This window comes from Eulemur rufifrons, chromosome 28 (genome assembly GCF_041146395.1).
Source record: "Eulemur rufifrons isolate Redbay chromosome 28, OSU_ERuf_1, whole genome shotgun sequence".
In the NCBI taxonomy this organism is placed as follows: domain Eukaryota; kingdom Metazoa; phylum Chordata; class Mammalia; order Primates; family Lemuridae; genus Eulemur; species Eulemur rufifrons.
Window position 1 is genome coordinate 65,098,726 of NC_091010.1, and position 21,257 is coordinate 65,119,982.

The 21,257-nt window shown below is 50.4% G+C and overlaps 1 non-coding gene across 1 annotated transcript; it reads left to right on the top strand.

The window, feature by feature from the left end:
• The first annotated feature begins 415 nt into the window (after positions 1–415).
• On the top strand, positions 416–554 carry LOC138376776 (U4 spliceosomal RNA). The gene has a single exon (XR_011231743.1). It is a non-coding gene; the product is annotated as a U4 spliceosomal RNA (small nuclear RNA).
• Positions 555–21,257: the final 20,703 nt, after the last annotated feature.

Below are 21,257 nucleotides of genomic sequence, written 5' to 3' on the forward strand. Positions count from 1 at the left end.
GAAAGAAAAATAGGAATCTGAACAGGGGTCCCTTGAGTCCTGGGCTGAACACAGATCTAGGTGTGAATAGGGTGACACCCACACAAAGCCAACAAGGCAGCTTCCGAGGAAAGAGCCATCACCGGAGAACTTTGAACGGACAATTCCAAAAGCTCACATAGGCCCAAGAATTGATCACGTTCCCTTCAGACAGAGTGGAGAGACATCATTCAACACACAGGGCATTCGGTAGAGAATGAAGAAGGGGCATGCTTTAAAATTAGGGGTTAAATTAGCCTTAGAATAAAGGATATTTGATACTTGCCTAAAAATCCTAAAAATAAACCTCAAAGGATCAAACTTAACAAGTAACTTAACTGCCTGTCTGAAAAAGTTCAACACTGTTGAAAGGAATACACCAAAATCTAGCACTCTCAGCTTTGCACAGTGGCTGTATTGTAGCCAACGAGGTCTAGCTGCGGTGTGATTATTGCTAATTGAAAACTTTTCCCAATACCCCACCATGATGACTTGAAATATAGTTGGCATTAGCAATTTTTGACAGCCTATACAGACTGAACCACAACAACAATAATAAAATATCAGCACTCTGTATAAAATTCACAAAGCCCATTATCCAATCAAAAATTATCACTAATACAAAGAAGTGGGGAAATGGGCTCCTAGACCAAAAGAAAAATCATTCAATGGAAACAGACCCAGAAATAACAGAGAAGGTAGAGCAGAGAAAGACATTAAAGCAGCTATTAGAAAGGTCTCCAATCAATAATTTAAGCTTCCATCTTATGAAACTAGAAAAAGAATGACAAAATAAACTCAAAGCAAGCAGAAGGCAAAAACCATAGAGATAGCAGAAATCGGTGAAATTGAAAGCATAAAATCAAGAAAGAAAAACGAATGAAACCAAAAGCTTGTTCTTTGAGAAGATCAATAAAATTGATAAACCTCTAGCAAGACTGATAAATTAAAAAAGAGAAAAGACACAGATTACCCATATCGGGAATGAAAGAGCATTGCAAACTCTATAGGCATTAAAAGGATAATAAAGTAAAGCTGTGAGCAGCTCTGTGCACATAGAATTGGCCGTGATGAAACAGAATAATTCCTAAGCAAAAGAACTACTAAAATTCATCCAAGATGAAATAGTCATCTGAACAGTCCTATAACTATTAAAGAAATTGAATGTATAATTTAAAAAAAAAAACCTTACAAAAAAGAAATTTCCAAGCACAGATGGTTTCACTGTGAATTCTACAAAGCTTTTGAAAAATAAACAACCCTAATTCTACACAATCACTTCCAGGAAATAGAAGCAGAGAGAACATTTCCCAACTCATGTTAGGATGCCAGCATTACTCTGCAATCAAAACCAGACAGCAACAATGCACGAAAAGAAAAATAAAAACCCAGATCCCTCATGAATATAGATGCAAAAGTCCTCAGCAACATATTATCAAGTCAAACCCAGTAATATATAAAAATAATTATATATCATGACCAGAAGCACAATTTATCCTGGGAATGCAAGCCTGCATTGATGTTTGGAAATAAATCAATGGAATCCACCATATTAACAGTCTACATAAGAAAAGTTACATGATCATATCTGTTGTGGGCTTAACTGTTTCCCCCCAAAATTCACATGTTGAAGTCCTAACGTCCCAGTACCTCAGAATATGACTGTATTTGGGGAGAGGGTCTTTAAAGAGATAACAAAGTTAAATGATGACATTATCATGAGCCCTAATCCAATGTAACTGGTGTCCTATTGGAAAGGAAGAAGAAATGTGGACGCTGTCTTAGTCAGTTCAGACAGCTGTTAACAAATGACCACAGACCGGGTGGCCTAAACATCAAACGTGCAGGTCTCAGGTCTGCAGGCTGGAAGTCAGAGATCAGGGTGCCAGCACAGGTGAGCTTTGGCGAGGGCTCTCCTTCCAGGCTGCAGACAGCTGACCTCTCCCTGCGTCCTCACGTGGTGCGAAAAGGCCAAGCTAGCTCTCTGGCTCCTTCTTATAAGGGCCTTCACCCCACCTGAATTGATCTAATCACCTCCCAAATGCCCCACCTCCTAATACCATCACATTGGGGGGTAGGACTGCAACATATGTATTTTGGGGGACACAAACATTCAGTCCGTAAGGGACACAGACACACACAGAGGGGAGACCGTGTGAAGATACGGGGAGAATATGGCCAGCTATAAAACCACGGAGTGAGTCTGCAGAGGAAACAGCCCCGTGAGCACCTTGATCTCCGACTTCCAGCCTCCGTAATTGGGAGAAAATAATTTTCTGTTGTGTGAGCCGCCTAGTTTGTGGTGCTTTGTGATAGCATTCCTACCAAACTGATACATCGGTTCATGCAGAAAAAGCATTTGACAAAGCTCAGCATCCATTTATGACTTAAAAAAAAAAAAAAACTCATAGCAAACTAGGACTAGAAGGGACATTCCTTAACTTGATAAATGGTAAATACAAAAAACCTGTCCCTAAATCCCTACTTAATGGTGAAATAGCGAATGCTTTCCCCTCAAATAAATGAGACAAAGATGTCACTCTTATCACTCCTGTCCTACATCATACATGTCCCAGGAGCACAAGGAGGAGAGAGAAAGAATTAAAAGGCACATATTGGAAAGAAATGAAACTTCCCATTTACAGGTGACATAATTATCTATATAGATAATCCAAGTAATCTATTAAAAAAAACCTCCTAAAACTAGTGAGTTTAGCAAAATTGAAAGAGAAAAAGTGAACACAAAAACCCATCATATGTGTATGTGTATACCAGCACTGAACAATTAGAAACCAAAATTCCAAAAAAAAATACAATTTACAAAATCTGCAAAGATCATACACTTCAGCGTAAGTATAACAAAACATGTATAGAATCTGCATGCCAGAAACTGCAAAGGCTGATGAAACAAGTCAAAGAATCCCTGAATAAATCTAGAGACATACCATGGTCATGAATTGCAAGACTCACCAAATTAAGACACTAATTCTCCCCAGATAGATTTATAGATTTAACACAATTCTAATCAAAAATCCCACCAGAATTTTTTATATATATAGACAAGCTGATTCCAAAGTTTTAATAGAAAAGCAAAGAAACTTGAATAGCCAAAACAAGTTTGAAAAAGAAAGTTGGAAAAATCACACTACCTGATTTTTAAATTGCTAAAAAAGCTACGTTAATCGAGACAGTATGGTATTGTGAAGAGACAGACACATACATCACCGGAGCATAATACAGCGCCTAGACACAGACCCACACAAATACGGCAAACAGAGTTTTTGCAAAGGTGTAAAAGCAATTTAATGGGTACAGGCTGGTCCTTTCAGCAAGTGGTGTTGGAACAATTCGCCTCTCACCCGGCTCTCTGCCCCGCCTGGCACTGACTGCGGACTCCCCGGTGAGGGGGCAGGGGACCAAGAGCCCCTCACAGCCTGGTCTGACACCTGGCAACCCTGGCACGCACCCCGCAGGAGGGGCGGGCCGGAGTCCAGGGCAGGGCAGCAGCCTGTGAAGAGAAGACGGGCAAGGATGGTGCGCGGGGCTGGTCGGGGCGGCTCTGCCTGCGCCCAGCGCCCGAGCAGGGTCCCTCTCTGCTCTCCCTGGAGGCTCTGTCTCGGGCAGCTCAGGCTGCCGTAACAAAGTGCTATAGACTGGGTGGCTTCAACAACAGACATTTATTTTCTCCCAGTTCTGGAGCCTGAAGACCAAGGTCAGGGTGCCCGCGGTGGTTGGTGTCTGGTGAGGGCTCTCAGACGGCCACCTGCTGGCTGTGTCCTCGCATGACAGAGACAGAGGGAATGCCAGGTCTCTGGCGCCTCTCCACATGAAGGCACTGACCCCATCACGAGGGCCTCAGCTCAACCTCACCCCCTCCCAAAGGCCTCCTCTCCAAACACCATCACCTCGGGGGTTAGGGCTTTTAAACGTACACATTTAGGGGGGTGACAATCCAGTGCACAGCAGCCGCTGTGAGTGTGTCACCCCTGTCTGGAAGCCATGAACGCCACACACGGGCTGAGAGCCGTCGTTGAGTTCTTCCTTCTGTCAAGGCTGGCTTGTGCAGACATCCTGCCCATTTTTATGCAGGGGGCGCCCAAACGCCCCTTCCCCATTAAAGCAGAAGGTGGGGAGCTGGCACGCCGTGAGCCAGTAGCTCCTCCAACACCAGGCTGCCCGGAGCTCACCTGCTGGATCCGTCGAGCGACCAAAGATGGGTAAGAAACGGGAGTTGGAGTCACTGGCGGCGCAGGCAGGGCGCAGGAGGCGCGGGTCACACGTGTGGGCTTGCCGCTCGTCCCGCAACTCATTTATGCATTTCTCCAGCCCATGGTGCGGGGGCACTCACACCAGGGACGGGGCAGGCCACTGCAGGGAATGAGAGGAGAGTCGGGTGGACCCTTCCCGCCCCCGAGGACCTTCCAGCCCCACGTCAGATGCCATCCTATGGCCCAGATGCCCTCACGTACACCAGCGTGTGTCGGCACAAGTTCAGTGGAACCACAGGCCCAGGGACCTTCTCCCACACACATCACCTCTGGGGGCCAGGTGACAGCAATCTCGAGCGTGATGTAAACAGTGACAGTGACAGCCACCATTCCAGGCCCTCAGGGCCAGCACTGTGTATACAATTCACTTGTAACTTCCCTTCTAGCTTTGAGCCAATTGTACCCTATAAGGTACGACTATCACCCCACTCTTCAGATCAGGAAACTGAGCCTCAGAGATGGGAAGTAGCTCGTCCAGTGGCTAAAATGGGATCTGACCTCGGGTCTGAGTCCAGACTCTGAGGAGCTTCTTTTTTCTGCTCCACCCTTGGCCTCTGAAGCTGTCCCCGTCCCAGGGAGTGGGGCTCTGGGAAACATCCTCTGCAAATGTCACTGCCCTTTTCCCATCGTGAAGCTTTGCTCCATGGTGACCACATGCCTGACGGATTTTTGTGGGAGCTCAGGGTCAAGGCAGGGTTCGTAGTGCTGCATTTAAATCTCGCCCTGTCCCTGCGCAGCTTCCATACATGACATTTTTGTGCTCTGACTTGCCATTTTCCCATGACTTGACCCAGTGTGCTCTCTGCATCAAACTGTTTACTTTCAAAACATTCGTGTTTCTCTAGGCACGCTCTTGCAAATACCCTCCGGGGCTGCTGGGCTTCCAGAGAGAAGCAAGCTGCAGGCCACGGCTCAGCACCCCGTTCTCAGGCCACCCCAGCCTGGGGGAGGCTGAAGCCACAGCAGCAAGCCCAGAGCAGTGACACCGGCGCTACCCCATGGCTGGCAGGGTGACAGGCTGCTCAAAACCCTTGTGAAGGTGTCTGACCACGGTCTTCTTTCTCACTGTTCCCACTGCTGAGTGTGGTCTGAGGCCACCCCGAGTGACCCCCTGACCTCCGCCCCCTTCCCCAGCAGGGATGGTCCAGCTCCTGCCTAGGCCACAGCGCCAAGTGGCCTGGGGCAGATCCACAGCAACAGGAAGGAGAGCCCCCGCCTGCAGCCTGGGGGCTTAGAGACCCAGGAAGTGTCCCTGTGCAACGAAGTCTGGGAGAGAGGCTGTCTCTGTCCCCAACCACCGTGTCCCAGGTGGCAAGCCCTCCAGAGGAGGCAGCACTGAGAGGGGGCAGGGGACAGGTGCTGGGAAGCCTCAGCAAGGCACTCAGAGTCCCTGCTGTCCTCACTTGCCAAACAAGGATGAGGATAATAGGACGCACCTCACGGCGCTGCTGTGAGGATTAATTCAACGCTGCGTGTGAAACACTGCGTGGTGCGTGGCAAACGGTGAGAGCCGCTCACACACCACTAGTGGCGCTGTCAAGATTAGAAACCCAGGGGCCAAGCAGGACTCGCTGAGCTCCCGCACCGGCCGCTGGGTTAACGTAAATATCACACGATGTTTATTAAATGTCTCTGCATCGAGCTGGAATCCAGCAGGAGCGTCCTGTGCTCTGTGTGGCAGATGCTCCAGGGACAAGGGGAACAGGTCACAGTGGACACCCGCACCCACCCCTGAAAGCAAGTCAGAAAGGGAAGCACCTCGCCCCGGCTCAGGCTCAGGCTCTGAGGACCCCACCCAAGGACCTTGCCTCTCCAGGCCACCGTGCTGGCCGTCCCAGGGTGGTCTTGGATGGCCTGATTGGTCCTCACCGTGAGCTATCACTATGCAGCTGTAAATTCGCAGAGTAACACACCTGCGTCCCAACACCCACCCAGGCACATCTGAGCCTAAGCCCCGGGCTGTGGGGACTGTGGGGACTTGTGACTGTCGGCTCCCTTTGTGAGGAGGGAGGGGACGGGTCCCTGAGGCAGCACCCGACCCGTGACCGGCAGCAGGTGGTGCAGAAAGCCCCCAGCAACCTCACCCCTCCCCTCGGGGGGATGCCTCAGGCTTGAGTTTCCTGGGTCCCCGGGAGACAGGGCCGGCTGCCCCAGTGGTGACATTTCCCAGGTTCACCTGTTCATGCCAGGTGCTTCCAAGATAACCTCCCAAGTGCACCACCTCCCTCCAATCCTGGCCTCAGGGTCTGTTTCTGGGGGGGCTGAGGGGGTCGAACCAAGGCAAGAGGACAAAGGCCCAGAGGTTGGCAAAGGAAAGACTTATCCAAAGAATGATCTACAGCAGACGAGACGGAAGAGCGGCAGGAAGAAATTAGCATCTCAGGGCACCTCCCTGTCCCTTAAATCTCACTACAGTCCTGTAGGGGAGGTGCTATGTCCGTGTCTCAGAGGTAGCAACTGAGGCTCAGACATGCCCCACGTGTCCAGCTGGGGACAGGTGAAGCTGGGATTCAAACCCAGGTCTCTGGCTCCAGAGCTCAGGTCCCAGATGCATCCAGGCAGCACTGGGGGAAATGGCTCGGTCTCCAGAAATGGGACAATTTCAACCGTTTCATGCAGGTAATATGGTGACCAGAAACCGTCCCATCTGGTCCCTGAGACTGGCGAGAGGCGGTCAGTGGGGAGGAACAGCTTTTGTGCTCCTTCCCCAGCTCCAGCCCCAGCCCACCCCACCGCTGCTCCCCGGCAGGCCCTGGCTACAGGGACAGCCTCCCAGGCACAGGGACAGCCCACTGGCCCACGCGCTGGCGGCCCCATCTCCCACCTTCCCCCCCGTCTCGGGAAGCCCCGAGCTCAGCTTTCTCTTCAAAAGCTCTGCTAATGAGAAGCACATTTCATTTCCTCAGGGAGGCAGCTGTGGGAGGAGAGTCGGAAGTGTAAACTCTGGTGGTGGATGAATCATCACGCTGCTTTTTATTAATTTTTTTGTGGCAATGTTTTTATGATTTTCTAAAAACACATAGAAGAATAAGGCGCATCTCTCTCGTTATTGGCAACACCCGTTTGGAGTAGCATTCAAAAGACTACAGATGTGGGACAATCTCCGAGGGCTGGGGAGGCCAGCACTAGACCCAGCGCTGTCCACCGAGGGCCACACACGGCCCAGCAAAAGTGTGTCCGTGTGGAGCGGACACGGGGGACGCAGTCGGCACCGTGGGGCGTTAAGTTCTTCCCTGCTGCATGTAGTAAGTGTTCAATAAATACGTGTCAAAGGAACAGATGAATTAACTGATGCAACGGAAACTTTCTATTTCCCCAAGGAAATTAAAGCAATTGACCTACGGTGGCCCAGCAATAATAGGGAAAATGATATGGTCATAAACTTAATGACTGGGAGACCATTTAACAACAATGGTAAAGTATTCCCCTTCTATTTTTAAGTGAAAAGGAAATTATAAAATAGTGTGTAGAGCAAGATCCACATTTTATTTTCCAAATATAGGCACAAATGCTAGCGGCAGTTATCTCTGAATGGTGGCATAACACAGGGTTTGTAATTCCTTTTCTTTCCCTATATTTTCAGTAATGAACATGTGTTACTTTGGTAATCAGCAGAAATATGCTCTATTACCAGTAAGATGAAATATCGTAAAGTACTTGACAGCTTGGCTTCCTGGCATGAAACAAGACAGGACTTGCTGGTGGCCTTCTCAGCAAGGCTCCTTGCCCTAAAGATTCAGCCCCTGCGATGCCCCGAGGACCCCAGGGAGGAGCAGGGAGAGGAGACCCGGACAGACAGGACGTTTCACCCCCACGTCCCTGCTCCAGCCGGGCAGCGCTGCTCTGCTGGGCTTCAGCGTGGATTTTACTCCACTGCTCAAAGCATCAAGAGATGGTGCTTTATATTTTTCCAAAGCAAATTAAGTGTGACCCTCTGCTCCCATCCCCTTGGACTGATGGCAAATTCACTCTGTCATTATTAGGTTCCCTTCCCAACTAGGGTTGCTGCATTCAGCAAATAAAAACATAGGATGTCCGGAAAAATTGGTATTTCAGATAAGTAACAAATAATTTTTAGCATAAGTATATCTCATGCGCTATCTGGAATATACTTATACTAAAATATTATTCCTTATTCATCTGAAGGTCAAATTTAACTGGGTGGCCTGCATTTTGTCTGCAAGCCTCTCTGTGTGCCCCAAGGGTCCCGCAAAGGCCCAGGGTGGTGATGCAGAGCAGACAGGTGAGGAGGCCTGAGGCCACTGGTCAACACAGCTCCACACGCCTGCCACAGGCTCGCTCAGGGCCAGGGGCCTCTGCTGCCCCCATGCCAAGGGGAGCTGGGGCATCTTTGCCAAGGCTGGCCACCTGGTGACCAGCGGTACTAGTCGGTCACCCCCCAAGGCCCTGCTATCTCTGGGCACCCTCTGGGGCAGCACCGGATGCCATCAGCCCTGTATCCGTCAGGGCCTGGCAGGAGACCTCTGACCCATCAAATCTGGTGATCTGGGTGAGTTTAATAAAGAGACTATTTACAAAGATGAGGATCAAATGTAGAAAAACAGGTTGGCCCGAGTGCAGTGGTGTTTACGACTAATTGATCACAACCAGTTGCAGATTCCTTTGTTCCTTCTCCACTCTCACTGCTTCACTTGACCAACCTTAAAAAAAAAAAAAAAAAAGACAGAAAGAAAAACAAAGTCAACTCAAGGCAACAAGAGAGACGTAAGAAAATAGACAAGGGCAGAATTCAATAAAATCAAGAACAAAACAGAAATGTTAACACGATCAAAATACAAACATATAAAATGAAAACAGAAAACAGTTGAGATATAACAAATAGTTTTACATGAAATCTTTAAGAAATATTATTCACAACTACAAGCCAATACTCAAAAACAGATTAAATGGATACGTTTCTGGAAAAAATATATATAAAGTGACAAAATTAATACAATAGAAAAGAGAAAAGCTGAGTAGATCAATAGCCATGAAAGAAAATAAGAACCCAAGAGAAACAAAAACTGTCATAACTGTTAGGAGAGTTCGGTATGTTGCCAGATCCACACACACCCAACACACAAAAAGCAATCGCGCTCTCCATTCGAGCAAACACACACTGAAGAAAATGAAGCCAAAAATACAGCATTGATCATAGCAGCAAAAAATATAAAATACCTAGGAATTAGCCTAGCAGAGAATGCACGAGATCTGTACGGAGAGCATCTTGATTCTATTAAAGGAATAAAAAGATGGTGAGAAATAGCGAGGTGGCCGTAATCACGAATAGCACCTCAACCCTGCCAAGGGCGAGTTTCTGCAAGCTCATCTGTAAATTAAAAATAACTAAATTAAATCCAATCAAAAGCACAGCAACATATTTTCAGGAACTTTACAAATTGATTTAAAAATTCATATGAAAAATAATGACTCATGAATGGCTAAAACAATCTTTTTTTAAAAAAAGATCAAAAAAGGGGCATTGTCAAAGGAACAGATGAGAAGATCAAAGAAACAGAATAGAAATTCCATAATCAGACCAAAATGATGGCCTCAGAAACCAGGGAGGGAAAGATGAACTATTTAGTGAATGGCGCTGGAGGTCTGAGGTGGCTACGTGAAGGTCTGGGCTCCCGCCACGCGCAGGCCACACTGCAGGTGAAGAGCCGCCGCCCGACAGGGACTCACTGGCCACATTTGCCATCTAAACGCTGTGCTGCCTCTTTCATGACCGCTGGGCTGGGTATTGCAGTGCGCCTTATAATCTCAACATACATTCTTGGCATTTTTCATTGTTTAATGCATCTGAAGCACTTGTGTAATCCAAGCTTTTCCTACATAGAAAAGTAGTTGAAAGAAGCAAGTTTGAAGTGAAAAAACAGACTCCCCAACTCCTTACACGGAATTAGGCAAGCAAATAATCAGGCTGCTCCAAAGGAAAGATAAGCAACTGGAGCATTTGACTTCTGACAACGCAGAGGCGGCGACCCAGGGTGCACAACCGCCGTCCAGCTCCAACAAACAGCATCAGGAAAGCAGGAAGACAACAGGAAGAATGAAGCAAAGTATCTGTCCTAGATACCTACTTCCTCCTTTAGAAATAGAGATATTTTAAATTCTTGGTGTAGCTTATGAAGAAGGAAAAAAAACACTAAAAGCTCTTTAGATGCAACTAGCAATGGCATTGGAAAGTCGTCATGTAACACACAAAGACAAGAATAGAAAAACGTAAACATTATGTATGTATATAATGTAGCATAAAGTGATATAATATATTATAATCTAATGCATCACGTACACACACATGCACATTCCAAACATTTTAAGGACCGCATGTGAAAGTTAAATTATAAAGCTAATAAAAGAAAAGCGAAACAGCTTTATGGTCTCAGGAAGAGTGTCTTAAACAAGTCACCAAAAGGATAAACGATGAGAAGAGAAATGACAGATTCAACTTCATCAGAACAAACAATTTCTATTTGACACAGAATACCACAGATAAAGGAAACATGACCAAGACTGGGCGATGTTTTTTTTTTTTTCCAATGCCTGAAACTGACAAGGAATTAGTATCCAAATTATAGGAGCAACTCTGACAAATCAATAAGCTGAAAACAGGCGATGCCTCAGGAAAATGAACCAAAGTTATGAACAATTAACAGCAGAGGAAGTCCCATCATCACATAGGTAAATGGGCAGGCTCTACCGGGACCCCACCTCACCACCATCTTCATGGAAAGTAGAAGTTTATATGCGTGGGCAGCTGTGCTTTGCAGAAATGGGACCCCTCCTGTCCGGCCGGGGGGAGGACACACTGGCACAGGCATTGCAGAGAACCACCCAGGGGTAGTTGGTTACATGCGCGCACCACCCTCAACACAGTGACGAGGATCCTACATACACATCCCAAAGACGTTCTTGCACGACCTGCGAGACACCTAGAAGGACATTCATCAGAGCATCGTTCAGTGCCAAGTCGTAGGCAATGTAGGGGCCCATTGCTCAGGAATGGAAAAGGCCCGTGAGTTGTCTGTTTGTATGTTTTTTAAGTATACTCGCACATTGGAAATTCCACACTGCAGTCAGATGTATGGAACCAGATTTGCATATAGCAACAAGGGCCAATCTCAAAAACATTATGTCTGGTGGAAAAAGGAAGAAAGAGACTTATGGGCCAATACTGTTTGTGTAGATTTAAAAACACATGCAAAATAGCACCATATATTATTTTTCAAGGAGTCACTTGTTTTAAAATAAACATATAATGTATTGAAATTGGATTGGAAGAACATAAATGCATGAAGGTGGGCATTATTGGGAGGCAGGAAATGGCGGGGAGGACGAAGGGGGAAAATAACAAAGTAAATGAAACCGAAGCGCAGCCTGGACGGGCCGCCCTCGCAGTGAGCCGGACCCCAGCTGGGTGGTCGGCTCAGTACCCCCGAGGAGCCCCAGAAAGCAGAAAGGCCCCACGAGCAGCCCAGATGGCAAGTCAGCACCACCCTCCCACACGGGGACCGACCTAGAGTCCACTCCCCACATGGCAGCCGGGTTGATCTGTCAATGCTTTGGTCGTATAGTGGGTCAGAGGGTTCTGTTCCGACCTTCCTGAGGCTTCCTGTGTCCCACAGAGTGAAGGCCAAAGTGCTTGCAATGGCCCTGGGCCTACTCGGTCTGTGTCCTCCCCGTACACATTCGCGTGACTGTCCAGGCCTGGCCCCACTGCCGCCACCCTGGCCTCCCATCTGGTGTGCACCCCGCAGTCCACACAGAGCTCCCGTAGCCAGGACCAGCTACACATTCTGCAGCTCCCAGCACAACACAAAAACGTAGGCCCTTGTCCCAAATGACGAAGCCATTTCAAGGCAGCTACAGGAGAGCATAAACCCAAATGCGGACCCTCTGGGACGGGGACCCTGCGTGCCTGCTGCACAAGTCGCACGCATGAAGCCAGCCCTGCCCACACCCCTCGTCTCTTCCGGCTCTTGGAACAGCCCTGTGAGGCAAGTGACACAGAGGTTTTTATTTTCCTCATGTCCAGATACCAAAATGGGCTCAGAGAGGGTAGGGGCTGGCCGGGGTCACACAGCTGGAAAGCAGAGGGCCAGCCCTGGACTCAGACCTCAGCAACCGGCTCTGTACTCTCTTCCACACCTTGGTCAACCTGCGAGGAGATGGCTCTGAGTCCCTCCCCAGCCCAGGCCACTTCCTCTCCTCTCCACCCGGTCACCCTGGCCTGGCCCTGGCTCCAGCCCAGGGGCATCAGGGCTCCAGCTCCACCTGCCAGGCTCCCCAGGCCCCACCCAGCGTTGTGGTCAAAGCCCCTCTGCACTGGGGATTAGGGTTCTCGAGCTGGGAACGAGGCCAAAGATGGTGAAACAGAAAAGCGGAACCCGGAGGGAGGATGCCCTTTCTGAGGACGGGAATCGAGGGTGCAAAGCTGCCTGGGGGACTCTGCACCAGGAAAGGGTGGACGGTCCGAACACTCTGAGTCACAGGTCCAGGGTCCACGGCGCTGGAAGCCGGAGAGAGCATCGCCTGAGTCCAGGCAGAGCCCAGCAGGGCCAGCAAGGGAGGTGTCCGTGGGGACAGCAGACACAGGAGCCCTAATTAGAGGCTTACAAAGGGCTTAGTCCCCAGATTACACACAGCCTGGGCCACCGCAGGCCCCAGCCCCGTGTCGGGACAGACTTAATGGCCTTGGCTGGAGTCGCCACCAACATAAAGTATTCTTGTTCCCAGCGATTTTAACAAGGCATTTATGGACCCTAGACAACCTTGGGACAACATTTGGCTTAAGGGGCCGGCTGCCCAGACAATCAGGCAAAGAGGCAGGTCAGCACAGAGCCCCGGGCGAGGCCACAAAGGCAGTCAGGACTGAGGGGCCTTTTACCCCGGCGCAGGGACCGGTCCCCCCACCCCTGCCTTGTTAACAGGCAGCCGGTCCGGCTCAGCCCTGCGGGGACCTTCACGGCGGTGGGGAGGGGCTGGAAGCCCACTGCCAACACCAGCACCTTTTTAAACGTAGCCCCAGGAGACACGAAACCACTGGGGCGGGACCTCAGAGACACTGCTCCCGACAGCGCCGGGGACCCTGGGAATATCCTGGGCTCCCACAGGCCACCTGCCACTTCCATCAGCCACATACTCCGCCACGTAGCAATTCATTTGTTCTCCCATCTTGCTCGTCGTTGGCCACAAGCAGGGTCCAATGTGGTGAGATGCACCCTCCCCGTGATGCGCTTCCAGCCAAGAGCAGGGACACTTGGTGTTTCAATTCAACCATCTCAAGTGACTGTAGATTTCCATGTTTTACATGTGTGTAGCTACCATTTACTGAGAACTGAACGTATTCAAGACCCCAGAGCAAGGGCTGCACTTGGACCCTCTCATCCCGGCCTCACAGCAGCGTGGGGGTAAGGACACCATCATCAATCCCACGGCACAGCTAAGGAACCAGCTTCAGAGTGGCCTGAGGCCAAACAGTGGTAGGTGACAGGCTCCTCCACCTACCATGTCCATGTCCACACAGGCAAACTCCAGAGAGGCAAGGGAGGTGCCAACAAGGGAAGACCAGTTCAGCTCCACTTGGCACAGTCAAGGACGGCTTCTTGGAGGTGGTGATGTCTGAGTCAGGCCTAGAATGACGAGGGTTTGGTAAAGAGAGAGGAGCAAAGGGAAAGGAGCATTGTTGGGGCCTAACATGGCAGGAAGGGGCTTGAGGAGTCCTGGCACCATGGCACACATCTTTGGAGGCTCTGAGATTTGGGCTTCTGCCCTACTGTTATTAATAACAGCAACAGCTACCACATACTCAACGCTTACCACGGGCTTTATGAATCACATTTTCTCCTCACAAAGACCCTCTGTGAGAAGAACTATGATGATCTCTAGAAAGCTGAGATTCAGGTTAGGAAACTTGCAGTGTGAGCTCAGGCAGACGGGGCAGCCAGGTATAGAGCGTGGGTTTCACTGGCGGCCAGCGACCACCAGCTCGGCCACCGTGCGGGAGCCTGCTGACAGGTGGGCCTGTGTCAGCCGGCAGAAACAGCGCTGGGCCAGGACGGGCACACCTGTCTCTGCTCTCAGCTCTGACACACACTTTGCAAACTCTTGGCATCTCCGTGAGACAGGACGGCAGCCCCTCCCCCTCCGCTCACGGTGCAGCAGGCGGGATTGGACAGCCAGGCCCCGGGAAGTGCTTCGCCCGCAGCGGCAGTAGCTGAAGCACGGCCCCCCCAAAACGTCCAGCCCCAGTCCCTGGAACTGTGCATATGTCGCCTTACATGGCACAAGGGACTTTGTAGGTGTGTAAGTTAAGGATGCTGAGATGGAGAAATTATCCCAGCTGACTACCTGGTGGGCCCAGTGTCACCACAGGGGTTCTTGCCACAGAGAAGGAGAAGGGAGGACGGACGCAGCGGTCGGCGCGATGAGCCACGAGCCAAAGCACGTGGGGACCTCCAGAAACCGGAAAGGGCAGGAATGGTCTCCCCCAAAGCCCCAGAAGGGACCGGCCCTGCCGACACCCGATGGCAGCCCAGGGAGAGGGATTTGGGCTTCCGGCCTCCAGAGCTGTAAGATAACAAGCTGCGTGGTACCAAGCCACCGGGCTTGTGCCAACTTGTTGCAGCAGCCACGGGAAACTCCTAGCGTGGTGGGAACGGCCCACTCACGTGGGAGCGATTCCAGCCGCAGCTCCGAACCCTGCGAGTTTTATGCACCTGTCTCCTTCCGTCGGGGCAAAATGATTTCAAATAATTCTGCTCTTTGAGTGCAGAAAACAAGCTTCAGATAATTCCATTCTACTTCCTGTGGAGAGTTTAAAAAATAGGAGCTGAAAAATACATAATTACTTTAAATGGCAGCAGATTCTTCCCCACATGAGACACATTTTCTTCCTGGAGAGTGATTTTAAGGTGTTTTCTGACTAAACCGGCCCAGTTCAGCTGGAGGGACCTGCCTGCCACCAAGTCACCAGACGTGCCTGCGATGCGGTGGCTCATCGGAGCCAGGGTAAAGGAGTGACATCGACCAGGAAGGTGGCAAAGAGCTCCAGGCTTTGGCGGGTTCAGGCTTTGGGGCAGAGAGTTTCCCAAGAGCTAGAAATCTAACAAGTGGACTGTGCACACTGGGATGTCGCCACATTTTAGTAAAAGGCCGTAAGAAAGTGTATGGGGGCCGGGCACGGTGGCTTGGGCAGGTATCAGTGGCTCACACCTGCAATCCCAGTGCTTTGGGAGGCCAAGGCGGGAGGATCGCTTGAGCCCAGGAGTTCGAGGCTGCAGTGAGCTATGACAACACCACTGAGCGACACAGCAAAGCCCTGTTTCTAAAAAAAACAAAAAAAAGAAAAGTATGGGGGTGGGAGGAATCAGAGCCAAGGAGACACTGCTTAATCATGGCCCACCCAGCAGAACGCAGAGTCCATGTGGACATTTCTGGACCGAGGACAGTCAGCAGTGCTTGAGTGAGGTCTGCCCTTCTCCACCCTGGTCCAAGCATAGACGGACTTGGGAAGCAGAGCCCACCTGTATCCCGCTGCCCACCAACCAGGCCACGCCCCTGCCAGGGAAGACCCTTGGTGCGGGGGCAGAAGCCAAAACAGGAGGCTGTGAGATGGAGGCTCTAGTCCCTGCTGTGAGCCAAGGCAAGTTGCTGCCCATCTCTGGGCCTCAGGGTCCCCAGCCACAGCCAGACTCAGCTGCACTATGGGACGCAACGCAGCCTCAAGGTCTGGACTCCCTCATCCGGGTCCCCAAGCCCAGGACTGGCTCCACCTGGAGCTTCTCTCTCCTCTCACCTCCTCCCCGACGTGGCCCCAGCCCAAGCCAGAGCCTTTGCCAGCCCCCCACTCCCCACTCCCTGTCCCCCACTTTCTGAGAAAGGAAGCTGCTCCTGCTTGAGCTACTCCAGCTCTCCTTGCTCCTCCACCTCCCGGAGGTTGCCCCAAACCCAAACTTGTCTCTTGACCTCTGGGCCACAGGAAACTTTGTTCTTAACCTTCTCCACCCCTAGGCTTGGCTTCCTTTTCTCTTTGGGACCTTTACCTTCCACCTGCGTTTGGGTTTCCCCGAAGGCAACCGGAGATGAGAACTCGGATGCAGGAGGTCTGCGTTGGGGGTGGTCCCAGCAAGCACAAGGGAAGATGCAAACTCAGGAGAGGGTGATATGGGTTGAATTACATCCCCAAAAAGATACATCAAGTCCTCTCCCCTGGTACCTGTGACTGTGACCTTATTTGGAAATAGGATCTTTGCAACAAGAGTTAAGGTCTTTATATGTAATTAAGTTGTAAATTAAGATCCTGTGATTAGGATGGGCCCGTAATCCAATATGACTGGTATCCTCGTACGAAGAGAAGAGACACAGGCACACGCGCAAAGGAGCATGCCACGTGAAGGCACAGACACACAGAGGGAAGGTGGCCACATGAAGACAGAGGCAGAGTGACATGGCTGCAGGCCACGGCACGCCAGGCATCGCCAGCAATCACAGGAAGCCAGGAGACAGAGCCCGGCCCTACGCGTTTCTGCTGTTTGAAGCCACCCAGTTTGTGGCGGTTTGTTGCAGCAGCCCTAGGAAGCTAAACCGACACTATATAAACACTAATGGCTCTATTGCTCCAATTGAAACTTGAGTGACACATGTCATTGTCTTTGGCCACCAAGCATCCTTGTCTACCCCTTCCCCACCTCCATGCATCTTGGAAAAAGGCAAAAACCTCATCCCATTACAGGGCCTTACAATGCCTGAGACCTGCCTTCCCAGCCTCCTTTGCAGCCAGGGGAACAGATATTTGATAAGGGTTCTGCCGGTTATGTGCATGTGGGAGCCAGTAACACAGAGGCTGGGACTCTGTGGACACCAGGCTGGTGAGGTTGGGGCAGCAGAGATACCCATATGTTGGCTCTAGAGGCTTCCAGGGCTGGGTTCAGGCAGAAATGGCCAGCTCGTTGGTGGGGTTAGCAATACACGTGAAGGTGTCTCCCCAGTTCTGCAAAGTGATTTTGAACCTCGTTCCTGGCTGAATAGCCTCCAAACCTAATTGTCCAAGCTCTGCAGAGATCCTGTGAGCTGCCTGATATCCCCTAATACATTTCTGTTTTGCTTTAATGAGCAGAATTAGCTTCAGCTGCTTGTAGCTAAGCTCCTTGATTGGCACGCAGCTTTGTGCACACAGCTCTTTCCACTTTTCCTGGCAGCCCCTCTGGCTCTAGGATTCTGGTGGGAGGCTTTGGAGTGAGTCAGGAACTGATCGTGTGTGATCTTCCACTTCCCAGGCTGGATGCTGGCTCTGTCTTCTTTCCCCTGAGCAATGGATGAGAGTGGTTTTGAATACAGGCTTTGGTGGCCACGGGCCTGGGTTAGGATCCTGGTTCCTCAGTGGCTGTGTATCCTTGGGTGAGTTACTTACCCTCTCTGAACTTCTGCCTGTAAAACAGATTTGTAATAGACATCGGGATTTCTTCCCAGAAACCTTTCCTCCTTCTCCTGGTAGAGCCTGTCTTTCCCAGAGTGAGTTCATGTGTGACCTGTTGACAGACAGGCACGGGTCTCCAGGGGGCTCATCACAGTTTTCCGGGATTTTCCTGGTTAAGCAGGACCATCTGTTTTTGCTAGAATTTCTGCAAAGGCTGAGGTGCATCCTGGTGGCAGGCAGCTTTCTTGGCCATGGCGCAGGGAGTGCCTCCTGGGGTGAGCAAGAGAGGGACAGAGGGCCTGTGCCTCAGCCACTAAACGCCAGCTGGGGAGATGGGATTCCGATGATACCTTCCAGCTCCTGGATCCAGCTGATCTTGAAGCTAAACCTACTGCTGAACTTTTCAATCACATGAGCCGATCGGTTTCCTTTTTAGCCTCAGCTGGTTTGAGCTGGGTGTTTCATCTCAATAGAGTCTCTGAGTAGGATTAAATGAGAAAACACAGAGAAAGTGCTGAACATGGATCCCAGCATAGAATCTGCCAGGTTTTCTTTTCCAGGGCTCTCTGAGGATGTGACTAGACTCCAGGTGGCTGGTCCCACCCACGTCCCAGGCGTGTCCACACCTCACCGCCAGTGTTGGGCAATGCCAGGGTTCACTCTGGGGCCTGGCTGCACACAACTTTGTGTTCTTCGCATTTGTTTGGACATTTTCCCACATCATTAATAAATATCCTTTGAAAGCCTGCTTTGTAATGTCTAACAATCCAAAATGAACATTTCCCATAAATTTTTTTAGCCATTCTCCTACTATTTGGCATTTAGGCTGTTTCCCATTGTCCACTTTATAAGTCATGCTCCAAAAGCATGTTTGTGCGCAAAACTTTGACTGCATCATAGATTATTGTCCTGGGATGGATTCCTAGAAGTAGAGTGACTAGGTAGGTCATGGACATTTTTAAAGTACCTGTTGAGATGTTCAGGTTCTGTCTGTTTGTTTTTTAGAGATAGGGTCTCGCTTTGTTACCCAGACTGGAGTGCATTGGCACAATCACAGCTCACTGCAACCTGGAACTTCTGGGCTCAAGTGATCCTCCTGTCTCAGCCTCCTGAGTAGCGGGGACTACAAGCCACCACGCCCAACTAATTTTTCTATTTTTTGTAGATACACAGTCTCGCTATGTCACCCAGGCTGGTCTTGAACTTGTGGCCTCAAGGGCCTCCCAAAGTGCTGGGATTACAGGTGTGAGCCACTGTGCCCAGCTGAGAAGCTCAGTTTTGAAACAGCATCTGGACCCTTTTGTAACACCCCACTCCACTGTTAACCACTCTTCTTGGCAGAAATTCTTCCACAGCTACCATTCATTTAGTGCCGGGGGCCAAGTGCTCTGGTGAGCATTCTATATGCTGTTTCTTATTTATAACAACCTAAACGCATGGATAAGATTACTGCACAGTTTTAGAGATGAAGAAACTGAGGCTCAAGGCAGGTTTGCAACTTGCCTAAGGCAACCTGGCTAGAACAAGTGAAGGCAAGATGTGCTCTAGGTTTGTCTGACTAAATGCTATACTGTTCTGCCATGAAACCCTCCTGGGAGGGAGGGATCACTTCCTGCTGGGAGTCCTACCTGAAAATAATTCCCCCAGCTGGTGCCTGGACACTTCCTGTGTAATAGTATGAGATATGCCACTAGGAGCACATTCTAAATTATTTTGGGTCCTAGATCATGCAGGTTACACTTTCACAACATCCAGGTTGTTGGCATTGAGGACCTTTTCTTAGCAAAGTGTAGGTGCATTTACCCACCAGGCAAAGAGCCTGATAATTGGAGCATCTGCTAGTCTGGGGTCTTTAAGAAGCTAATTACTCCCTTGGTCAATAGGGCAGCAGCCTGGACACTTCTTTACTGTTCCTTCCAATGGCACTGTCATGTCCCTTCCTGGGCAAGGTCAGGGGGACAAAGGGAAGAGCAGGTGCTAAGTAGGCAGAGTTCACCCAGCACCCCCTCAGGACTGAGGAGGAAGGACCTTTAGAGGTTCCAGCAACTATGTCAGAAAGGGTGGGCTACAGAAACAGGCCAGGACAATAGGTCTGCGAACCCACAGAGGTTTGGGGAATCTTGATTTGGAGCCGGGCTTGTTAGTCCTGTGTTCCTGGATACTCTACAGGAAACTCTGAAATAAAGGGCCTTTGGGAAAGGGGGGCCTGTGCCATGTGCCACAGCTGGTCTGGCAGAAGAGGGACCCTGCTAGGAGAAGACCCTCCCACTGAGATGCTAAAGACCCTGGTGGAGAAGGGGACCGCTGGGTGCATGGAGCCAGGGGTGCAGCCGGACCTGAACCACTGGGTGCTGTGGGGCAGGATGGGGCTTAGCCGCCCAAAAACCTGTGAGTTCCCCAAAAGGTCAGCCCATTTCCTAAGCCAGCTGGAGGCTTTATGTAAGGCAGGTGGCTCGGAGGGGAGAGAGCCCTGGACAGAGTCCAGGTAGTTGGCCTTTGCTCCTGGCCCGGTCACTCACTGGCTCCTCCCCAGCTGCCCAATTTAAATGGCACCTCCTCCGTTCTCCTCCCAGACCTCCCAGCTCCTCCCCTGACTCCCCAGCTCCCCTGTGCTCTGTGCTGTCCCCAGCTCTGTCCCTGCTCCTCCCTCATCCTAACCTGTGCAAATTTTGATGTTTTTTCCTCTCCCTTCCCCACGACCTTGAGGTGTCATCTGTCTCTTCTCGGTTTTCATTCTCTGGCCCCTGGCCCTGTTCCTGGCACTGCAAGCATCCTACCAACACTGGTTGACTTTTGAGTTGTTCGTCAGTTTCTGAAATTAATCCACCTCAAGCTTTTCTTGGCAGTTGTCTGTAAATGGATTCAGATGCCCAGCCGGGCAGGGACAGGTGCGCCGGAAAAACCAAGGAAACCAACATCTCACACTCGCTGGGAAGATCTTCCATGCTCTGACGCGTCTGTTTTTCCTTCCTGCATGTATTCGGGGAAAACAAACTTCTGCACTTGAATAAATATGCAGTTCCTTGTGAACATCAATAAATCACTGGAAACAAGAGATACCCCTTGCGGTGGAGAACAGGAACGGCTCTCGCCAGCACTGTCGAAAAGAGGCAGAAACATCAATAATGCCGCCGTCAGACCCGAGAGGGAAATCAAAGCCCTTCCTGTTGAGGACACTGTTGAACTGATGCTCTGCATTCGTGAGTTACAGACTGTGATCAGTGCGGGCTGGAGGGGACCTGGAGAGCCCTGGGGGAAGGTTAGCTGGGTGCCCAAGGCCACCAGCCAGCAATGGCAGAGCCAGGATGGGCATCAAGGGTGGTGAAGACAAGCCCCCACCTGGAGATCAAAGCACCCGGAAGCCTCTGTCACCACCCTGCCTGGGCTATTCCACTGACGGGTGCCTCTTGGCAGAATCAGGATATGTAAAGCTAAAGCGAGTGTCCTGGCCCTGGGGCTCTCTCCGAAGTACCCAGCTCAGCCCCCGCAGCCTCACACACATTAGGCACTTGCTAAAGTTTGCTGAATTACATACAGATTCTAAACTC